The 10,374-nt window shown below is 35.5% G+C and overlaps 1 long non-coding RNA gene across 1 annotated transcript; it reads right to left on the reverse strand.

The window, feature by feature from the left end:
* Positions 1–9,158: 9,158 nt before the first annotated feature.
* On the reverse strand, positions 9,159–9,684 carry LOC124328401. The gene is made up of 3 exons (XR_006916284.1): positions 9,634–9,684; positions 9,256–9,565; positions 9,159–9,193 (listed from the first exon to the last, which is right to left on the reverse strand). It is a non-coding gene; the product is annotated as an uncharacterized LOC124328401 (long non-coding RNA).
* Positions 9,685–10,374: the final 690 nt, after the last annotated feature.

A 10,374-nucleotide genomic window follows, 5' to 3' on the forward strand; every position in this document is an offset into this window, starting at 1 on the left:
CTGGTCGTCCTTTGGCCAAACACAGGAACTCGTCGTCGAAGAAATGCCGTTAATCAAATCGAATAATGAATCGGAGTGCTTCGCGAAGTTCAGGAGCTTTGACATAAGGAGACAACTGTCGATTTTTTGAATTGATGTGACGATTGTTGACCAACTGGAGTAGTCAAGCGAGGATGCGCTTCAACTTGTGTAGATTTGACGAGTTTTGAATTAAGTTAAAGACGGTATGGTCGTGGGTAAATTGAATGTAGCCGACCCATTTTGCCGGTGATACTTCGGGATCGTCTGATGATGGTTCTATTATTACGCTTGTTGAGGGCCAAGAAGATTGAGGTAAGGCGAGAAAATATGGGCCGCGGAACTTTCTGTGTTGAGTTAAGAGATAAGTAGCGGGAATGCCATGCTAACAATCGTTGGTCGGATTCAATTCACCTGGGATGTGGCGCCACTGAGAAGCGGCACTGCTGTCAAGAATTTCGGTGATTTGGTGTGCGACGAACGCATGATATTTGCACGATTTTGAACGGATCCATTGGAGAACAGTTTGAGAATCGCACCAGTAGACTACTTGCGTTGTGATGGGTCCAAGCTCCTTGATGGCTGAGTCACATAGTCGAACGCCCAGCACTGCACCTTGTAGCTCCAAATGCAGATTGAATAGAAATGTAGGTAGACACAGACCCCGAAACCAAGCTTGAATGTGGTGGAACAGACATGAAGCTCATAGGAAATTGGTTTTTCTTGTAGTCGGAAGCAGCACGGAATCTTGATGGAAGCGATTGCTGAAAGTTCTTTTGTCCATGCCATCCAAATTTCTAGCAGTGTAGTAGGTAGTTGATCATCCCAATCAGCGCCGGATCGCCAAATGTCTTGAAGTAGTATTTTGGCTGTTATTACAATTGGAGAGAGAAATCCGAGTTGGTAAAAGACGGAAGCTACTTCTTGGAGCACCTCACATTTGTCTTTGGCTTGGATTTTGATCGAAGATTTAAAGTAGTATGAGTCATGTTGAAAATTCCATAGAAGCCAAGAGTCCGTTCGATTGAGAGTTTGTCAGCATCGAGATCGAGTGATCGTGAAATATCGGAATGATCGACGTTGGCTAAGACAGATCGGGAGGATGAGAGCCATTGGACCATGTTAAAGCCACCAAACTTTAACAATGCTGAAACATTCTTGTGATAGCTTCTTCTTCTGTTTCTGTAGAATCCAAATAATTGTCGACGTAGATGTTTTTACTGAGTCGGCTACGTCGGGGAACCGGCTGCCGTAATCTTCTGATGTTTTTCGTAGCGCGTAAATGCAGCTGGTTGGAGACGATACACTGTTAAAAAAGATTCCCGATTTCTGGGAATTCGCCATACCAAAAACAGGTAGCTATCCCCTAATATTGGTACACATTTCATTTCTGTAGTTTTAACCCCCTAAAAGTGTGAACCACCCTTTCTGGACCACCTCTTTCTGGTAACTAACCCCTAAAATTGTCATGGTTGTCAAGGAAACTGTAACTCTATAAGTAATATCCATCACTATTATAAATCTGAAAAATTTTTTTTTTTTATTTCAAGTTCAATGTATTTATACTTAATTAAGTTTATTCATCCCTACACATTAATTGCGACACTTCAGTTTTAGTAACAACAAATTCGTGATCAAGAAATGTGCGACAAAAAGATGGAGTGTGTGAACGATACACATTAAAATCACTTAAATCATCTGAAGACAAAGCCATATGAAATTGATCTGTCCTCTTTTTAACCTTGAAAGCTTGAAAATGTTCATCAAATGATACAGTATGAAGCATTTCACACACAAATATTATTTGCTCCAGATACCTTACAATATTTACTATACGTCCAAATTGATGCAAACCTGATTGACACATCACAAGTATTATGGTGGTCCCAGCTTTAAACAGTGTAGAACCAATCTTAATCCATTTGAAAACATCAACATTCACACATAAAATCATTATATTAAGAAGAATTGCTATTTGTCCAGCACATTTCATGGAAGAAAGAAGGCGTTGTTTGAAACGTGATTGAACGGAATACTTAAACGATAACCATTTGTTACCGGACGATAGAAACTGTTGGCATTGCCACTGCAAATGCCTGTGTGATAATGTTTTAGAGACGTTAATGTAATTCCTGATTCTTCTCTGCAGTTAAAATAACTATGTTTTGCCTCGTAACGCATACACCAAAATGCTCCAAGTGGCCCAATCTCGCGAATAATCCCTGGATAATGAACCAAATGGTGCATCTTGGGAATAATATCTAAATCAAAGCTATTCTTATAACCAACGAGGTATTCATCAATAAGAGTCTCCAATTGCGCCAATTGAAAATTAGATATTGACGAAGCAAAAACTAATCTGAATATATTTAAAAGTGTGGTAAAACAAGTCCACGCAATATCATCTTCTGGAATATTAACACCAACCATTAAAGACAGATTAACTCCAAGAAGCCACAACTGAGTAGCATACTGTTTAAGTTTTTTGTTCAATTTTTTAGGTTTATAGTTATTTTTTGTTTTTTTGTCAGAAAATTTCAAATGAAGGGGTTCAATTTTTGATGGCTTATCTCTCCCTTCTACTGTACCATACTGAAAATTTGCTATTATATTATTTAGTTGCCCTAAAGTAAAGTATTTTTTCTTAAAAACGCAATATTGAAGAAGTGCACAAATTGTGACAGAAAGAATACCTTCTAAAATGTCGTGCAACACAGCCAACAATAACATGAAATCCCCGTAAGTCATTCAAAATGCCTCGATTCTTAATACCATACAATGTGGACCAACAAGCTTGTAAATCAGGATCTTGGAGTCCATCACGCATGTCATGGTTTTCTTTTGTTCTTGGAATGTGTTCCGTATAAAAAAACTTTTCTTGGATTTCTTCTCGTGTCGTAAGGCAAAACCTACACTTTCGAAACCCGTTGGAGAACCCAACATTAAAACCTCCTATTTGATGGCTTGCCAAATTGTCTGCTACCAGGGCTGCTAGAGTTCCATGAATTATTTGTCGTTCTCCACCGATGACAAATTCGTAACCAGCTTCTAGTTTTCTTATGTCGTCCAAAATGGGTTGAAGTGTGACATTGGCTCCATGTTCCAATAATGTTGTGTTGTAACAAATAGCCAATACATTGATGAATTTGAAGGCAGAACGAAACTTTGTTGGTAAATTTCCAATTGTGAAGTAGAAAAATACTAGTTTGTTCTTCTTAGTGTGATGCCCAACTTCAAAACACATATGCACCTCGTCGATGTAAACTTGTAACTGAATGTCGAATGGGTTCTCCTGGAATACAGTTGAATTCCGGTATGCTTCTCCATCTTCAAATGTTGAATACAGCCCACGTTTCGTTTCCTTCTCTTTGTAAATCTCTGCCATCACATCAGGAAAATTAAAATTTTTTTGAAGTTGGTCTAATAAGGAAACGACCATGTCCTTCTGATGTTTAAACACTTGCTGCTTTTCTTGCCGAACTCTTCTAAAGTCACTGACGGGTAGCGGTAGTACGATTTCTCTAGGGGCAATCATGCCAAAATGCCGTGTGAAATATTTGTTTTGTTTATACGGATTCTTCACATCACTAAAAATAGTACTTTTTGCAGGAGTCATGGCATCTCTAAGTAGCAAATCAGTATCCAAATTATTATCCCCTAAGATTTCTTGGACAGCTCTAAACTTTTTCTTGATTACAATATCAATTAGTTTTTCAGTTTCTTGAATGATGAACCCGACATTAACTTGATTTAACTTTTCTTCTGAATACAGCTTTAGAACATAACTGGCGGCAGCATCTAGTTTAATAACAATTTTAAGTTTGTGATAACATATTGTGTTGTAAATATTACACATAGCAAGGCATGCATCAATAAATACCTGCAAATCTAAATGTAGTGGTTGTTGTTCATGCTGATAGGCAACAACTTCATCATCACCAAATTCTCTGTTGTCAACATCTGTGAATAACAATTAGAATGTATAATAAATTGAAAAACATGAAGCTTGTAACACTCAGAGTACCATTATTCATGATAATTCCTTGTTCATTTTGTTGTACATCTGTAGTCACATTAAATTTTTCAAAAAAACTGTCATGGTATTGCTTTAGATGTTGGTACAATGCATGGTAACTTTTGAAATACTCTTGATGATAACAATTTTTGCTGAATGATGATGATAACAATTTTTGCTGAATAAACATTTACTCTTAAACTCAGGTGAACCTTTGTGCATTTGTGAATAATGATGAAGAAGTAATCTTCCTGTTCTGACAACAGAACCACAATTCTCACATTCATGAACATCCCATTTTTCTTTTGGTGTGTTTAATTTAGCAAAATAATCCATTTTTCACTTGTAATAAAATCAACTTTAGCAAAGATTTCTTGAACTTTAATGGCGTCAGGTTAACCGTAAACTCATAACTCATCAGGTTAACGGCATTCTCAATTAACTTTCATTCCGCATAACCTCATCAAAATTTATATTGTGCAACGCCAATGCAGTTTGCAAACATATCACAAATCAGTTAGTTAATTGAAAATTATTTTTTTCAATGGCAAGATATTTATAGTAATTAATTTTCAACATAATTTAATTTTACTCCCATTCAATGCCATTGACTTTTTTAAGTGACAACTTAGCTTATGCGGAATGAACGTGAGACAATTGAATTGAAGATTGAAGGAATCCACCATCTTGGATGCTGGGTACATTTTTCAAATACTAGAATTTAAGAATGGCTGAAAAATTTGTGTCAGTAGATGTAATCGGCGGCGTGGATAACAATTTAACATTTGAAATAACCTTTAGTAATTGCGATGAAAAAGAAATGTCGGACACCACTTGTATTGCAAATAAAATTAAAACTAAAAATAGATTTTTGAAATCTGCAATGGAAGATGGACTTTTTCACTTTGAACGACAGAGTAATTTCAATAAAGACAAGTGGGTTGTAATCGGAGTTGACTCTCCTGTTAAGACAGACTCAATCCTTAGATGTGTAATTAATCAGAAATCTGTTAAAATTAGTCCTTTACCTACTGAATTCACTGATAATCATGGTAAGCATAATTTGTAAAAAAAATACAGGCAAGAGAAAAATAATTTTGCATTTATTTCAGGTGATCATCTTGCTAATAACATATCAGGTACATCATTTTTCAGTCATATGAATTCAAAGATTATAATAATTAAAACTTTGGTACATGTTCGTTGTTTTTAGGAACTGAGTTTCATGATACTGAATCCCTTTCAAGAAAAGAGAAATCTTATGGTCAGCATAACAAAAAAGATTGCAACACTTCAGTAGATGAATCTCTAGCAATGTAATCTCGTAACTCATCTACTCAATCCTCTACATGTGATGCAGCCTCAAGTGGGTCTCGGCGATCATTACCCCAACCAGGTCCATGTAAAAAACGTTCGCGTAATTGAACTATAGAAGTCGTTAGTAGTTAGAAAATGTCTAATATGTGTTTGGTTTTAAAATGTGTGGATGTAGATGGATCTATTGTCATTTCGGAATCCACTTCAAGTAGTGAACGAAGTCGTTCTAGACTATCATCACCCCAGCCTGGTCCTTCTAATGGAAGTGGTCAAAGATCTATTCGACAGAGATATGGTATACCTTTAACTACAATTGTTTGAAAGTATCACTTAAACAGCATTACTTACATGTATTTTTTAATGAAATGCATGGATGTAGATGACTCTTCGAACATGTTGGAATCCACTCCAAGTAGTGAACAAAGTCGTTCTAGACTATCATCACCCCAGCCTGGTCCTTCTAATGGAAGTTGTCTAAGATCTATTCAACAAACAAATCGTATTCCTTCAACTACATTTTATTGAAATATCACTTTGGGAGCAATCGAGCACTACAAATATGTTTTTGTTTTTCAAAGGTATGGATGTATCAATTGTCATTTCGGAACCCTCGACACGTAACGATACAAGTCGTTCTCGACGATCGCACAAACAAGGACATTCCAGACGTTCTCATACATCTCACGAACATAACAAAAGTATGAATACAAGCAATTTACATTTGCACCTTTGCAACTTACGATATATGTATCGTCTGCTGCGGGAATTGTTCAAACAATTTTTAAATTTCAGGCAATGAAGATTCTTGCACTCTTGCACTTCTTGCACGTCTTGCACCGACTCGGATAATAATGAAACCCAGGAAAAACAACAACCGAGTAGTAATATATATGTGAATTTTATTTATGTGATGTCAACACTAACAAAATATTCATTTTAGGACAATTTTATCACGTTAACATTGATATGCGAAAGTATAGTTTGCCCGAGGGATTCGGCTATCTTGTTACACACAAACTTGATAACAAAATACATTTGCATGCCAATGAATATTCGGGTGTGTGTAGAAATTTGGCAGATTCGATCGATTTATTCACTTTACATCCTGAAAGGGATGGTGTTGAGAATGTCGTCTTGAAGTTCCTCTTAAAATATCCCAACACTGTGTTAAACGAGATAGAACCAGGACAAACAAAGGTACTGTAACAATTACATTTAAAAAACTTACTTTTGCTATTATCTTTCTTTTTTAACAATCTCTAGAGATTTATTATGTGGAAAATTGATCGCAGAATGTCTGTTTAAAGGATAGAAGCCAACCAGCAATTTACGAAGAAGGATGGAAAGCCTGCTACGAAGATTGTAAGCCGAGGACCAGGCAGTACAGTATTTGACGCATCTGTTAGAGTTGGTAAATTTAGCATGTTTGGATTCTATTAATTTTGGAGTAACGACCCACAATTATATTTAGATATGGTGTCTTATTCTGCCAAGGGTGTTACTAAACTATGGAATTGGAACTTCCAAAATGGAAGTATAAAATCTGGAATTCGATCGAAAACTATTGAATTCAAGGGCCGACTTTCCAGATTTTAGCAAAATCTCTGCCATCTAAAATATGGAAATGGAACTTCCAAAAATTAATGGAATTCAACTAAAAATTCTAAAAATTCACATTTTGTTTTATTTTTTTGTGGCACTAGATGGCATATACATTTCATATTCATATTTATTTACAAAAATGCCACCAATACTGCCCAACCCACATATTGTTCTATTTGTTTAGATTTTTTTTGCTTGTCCTACAACTTTTTTGTAAAATACAAGGAAAGCTGAATAAACTAAAGAATTTAAATATTTTTATTTTGAAAAATTAATTTTTTAAATCGCACCTCTGAAATTGGGTGAGTTAAGAAGGTTACGTAGTGACTTAGTCCCATCCCCAGGGAGAAAAACAAACAAAAACCATGCTTTAGAGAGGGGGAATAAGTGCGCACAATTTTCGAATGGGCGGCCTCTAGACTTGCAACTGAGCATAAATTTGATTTGTATCTGTAAAATACCGCTTAATGAGAAATATTGTGGGATGTCATAAAAATACCGTAAGGTCGTTTAATGCATCGCTTGTAAGATCTGGTAGCATGATATCATCCTCAATGCGAATTGATTCATGGTAATATTGTTTATGACAAGAAAACGCTGTAGTTTTGCTCTCTATGTCGAGCTCGTAAGCGCATACATAATTCCAACTAGACATTTTAATTTAATGCTATTGGCAAATTTTGCAATTTTATTGTGTTATTATTAGTAGTGGCTGACAAAAGATCTCCAAAGACAGAAGAATTCCACCGACAGTAGAACCCCAATATTTTAATTTATTTTGAAAAATTTCTTTGTATGCGACAGTAGAACGACAGTAGAACTCCTTTTTTTAAATATTATTAAAATATCCGACAATAGAACTCCAGTGCCCAACAGCAGAACTCCACTACGCGATAATAGAACTCCAATATTTTTTAAAGTTTACTTCATGTCCGATAATAGAACTTTAATAATTATCCCTCGAAAATAATTAAATAATTTATTGGAATTCTATTGTCGCGTAGTGGAGTTATACTGTCGGGTATTTAAAATAATATAAAAAAAAAGTTCTTAATTTCTTATATGTCTTTGGATTTCTACTGTCGTTGGAGTTCTACTGTCGCATACAAAGAATTTTTTTTAAATTATTTAAAATATTGGGGTTCTATTGTCGGTGGAGTTCTTCTGTCTTTGGAGTTCTACGGTCGCCGCCATACCTTTTATTTATATGCAATCGTATTTTTCTTTATTTGCTTGATCTTTCTAAACATATATAAATTCATTATGTTGTGTTGAATAATAATAAACTATAAAAATTCAAGAATTTAATTCGTGTTCCATTTTTTTTAAATTTTGTTTTCAATTCTGGAATTCCATATTTTTCATCTACTTCCATACTTTAGGCTCCTACTTCCAGTGTTTGAGACATCTAACGCCACCTAGCGGATTCCATAGTTTTTGGTCGAGTTCCAGATTTTATACTTTCATTTTAGTTCTCGCATTATTTTCTTGGTTTATAATTTTTTATTCCGACTGTCGCATAGAAGAAAAAACTCCGAAAGAAAGATTCAATAATAAAACTGTTTGAAACGTAGCACTTCGGCGAGATTACGTTCGTCCTGCTCTCTAGTGTTCATTATTAAATTGTGTTTCTCTTGCCCTCTAGTGTTCATCTTAATCTCTACATGCTGTTTTTCGGAATCTTCCGTCATTGTTGTTACTGTGGTTTTGATCGTGTAACGTTTGATTTGTAATACTCGCAAATTCCTTTCAGTTACTTTTGAAAGAAAATAATAAATTGTTTCCTAATTTTCCATTCAACTTTTGATTTGTGTCTCACACAATGATAGCGTAATCATACATGTCTAGATGTTTCTATGTGAAAAAATGTTTCTGTTACACACACACCTTTGAAAACCTCATTGGATGGTTTTTCCCAATAAAACCAGAAATTCTGTTCTTCGTTATGGTCACTCGAAAGGCACATTTTCTATCTGAACTTCCTATTTTGAATCACTTGCTATAAAAAAATGTTTGCCATAACAACTGTCTGTTAATCTTGCCGTGTCCACATATCTTTTTACAATCAGTCAACAAATTGTCAAATTACATAGACAACATTCTCATTTCAATTCTACTGTAAAACAGTCATTGAGTTTCATCAAGGTTTTTCTTGGGTTGTATCACACAATATACTAGAGAGCAAGCTTACCAACAGAAAGTCAAAGAATTGAAACAATTTGTCTTCATCAATCACATGATCTGTAAAACAAATAATTTGTTATTCTTCTTTTTTAAAGAAAATGAATGTAAAAGTTGTTAACCTCTTCAAATAGATCAAAGCGTCCAAGTTTTAAAAGTTCAAATATAAGAGATGATTTCACCTTCAATACTCTCAAGAATTTGTTCTATGACTCTTGAACCAAGTGTACTTTTCACCATAGCTGTGAGTTCTAAAAATACATAAAGTTCAAAAAGATTGCATGATTGTTTGTTTCCATGCAAATTTCTTAGCGCTATTTGGTTAGTGAAAAACTTCAATCAACCTGCTGCAGTTAGCTTTCAATATAGACTTCTTATACGATTCAGTAGCAACTTGTGGTTTGGCAAGGTTTTTTTTTTATGCCTTGAGCCCTAATCAACTTTGGTCAATTAAATGTGTACGCAAAACAAAGTATATTTCTGTTGGTTTTAGGTCATACCTAGTGGACTTTTTTGTTGCTCGATATGTGCACTGGAATACAGGAACTACATTCAAACATCAAGAAAATGATAAACCATAAGAATTATATTACACACAATGTCAAGTCCAATTACCTTTAGCTATTCAGTACCGATTCGACTCATTATTTTTCGTAGTACGAGCATGTATATTTTCCACCAGTCTTCTACCGGGTCGTCGCATTGGTTACGTCATTATTTACAACATTTCCCGGCGCGCTACGAAATATTTCAGACGCAATCATTTAATAAACGCAAATATAATGGACCTAGTACATCATCACATCCTAGACGCTAATTCTCAACAATACAGACTACCGCAAAGCGCATTCCTGAATTTTCTCCCCCCCCCCCAAAAAAAAGGAACTTGACAGTTGGATTTTTGCATAGGCTGATGTATTTTTGGTGTATCCCAACAGGAAAGGCTGGACAAATGATACACCGAAAGAACGGCGGAAAAACAGAGTCATGTGTTGTATATTGTCTTCGCCTAGTTACAACAGTCCACATGAGCGAAAAAAAATGTGTACGACCGAAAGTGCATGTGAACGAAGCTGATGCGGAAAGGCGAGTACACAAATCTTCTATAATCCGAATACAGAACCGGGTCGGTGTGGTGTTTCCCTGACATACACAACACGATAGAGAAATTGTGTGATGACAGTCAAGTCTCAGAGATGAAGAAGAACAAGATGGTTGAGGGGTCGAATGAGGGCGAAAGG

Source organism: Daphnia pulicaria, chromosome 3 (genome assembly GCF_021234035.1).
Source record: "Daphnia pulicaria isolate SC F1-1A chromosome 3, SC_F0-13Bv2, whole genome shotgun sequence".
NCBI lineage: Eukaryota > Metazoa > Arthropoda > Branchiopoda > Diplostraca > Daphniidae > Daphnia > Daphnia pulicaria.